Source organism: Bison bison, unplaced genomic scaffold, assembly GCF_000754665.1.
Source record: "Bison bison bison isolate TAMUID 2011002044 unplaced genomic scaffold, Bison_UMD1.0 scf7180017862782, whole genome shotgun sequence".
NCBI classification, from domain to species: domain Eukaryota; kingdom Metazoa; phylum Chordata; class Mammalia; order Artiodactyla; family Bovidae; genus Bison; species Bison bison.
In genome coordinates this window covers 4,209-4,776 of record NW_011493354.1, presented here as the reverse complement: position 1 = coordinate 4,776, position 568 = coordinate 4,209, and positions in this window count along the sequence as shown.

The following is a 568-nucleotide window of genomic DNA, read 5'->3' as shown; positions in this document are numbered from 1 at the left end:
GTGGGGAGGGAAGTGGGAGGAGGGTTCAGGTCGGGGAACACGTGTACACCCATGGCTCAAGTTGATGTGTGGCAAAACAAATACAATATTGTAAAGTAAAAAAAAAAAAAAGGAAGAAGAAGAATCAGTACAATGTGATGATGGTTAAAATGTAAAGAATGGATACAAAAGACATGAAGAATTAAAAGACTTTGGGTTAAAGATGTAAAAAAAAAAAAAGAGTCAAACACAACTTAGTGACTAAGCAACAACAGTTCAAGGTAATATCAATTTACCTTTTTATTTTAATTTGTTTCTGTGCAGAAATCACTAACAGACATGTATTTGATAATCGATTTTAATCAAGAGCTAGTGTTGGAGCTGTGTACACAAAGGTGAGTTAGAGAAGAGGATTACCCTAGTCAGGAGAATAAAAACAAATAGGCTGCTATAAGACAATGTATGTTAATTTATATTATTATGAAATGCAACTAAATTAGTAATATACTATGATTGGTGGACATATAGTGAAAAAGCTGTGGTCTTAGATTTTCCTGTCATATAAACTTATCAACTGACTCTTTGGTAA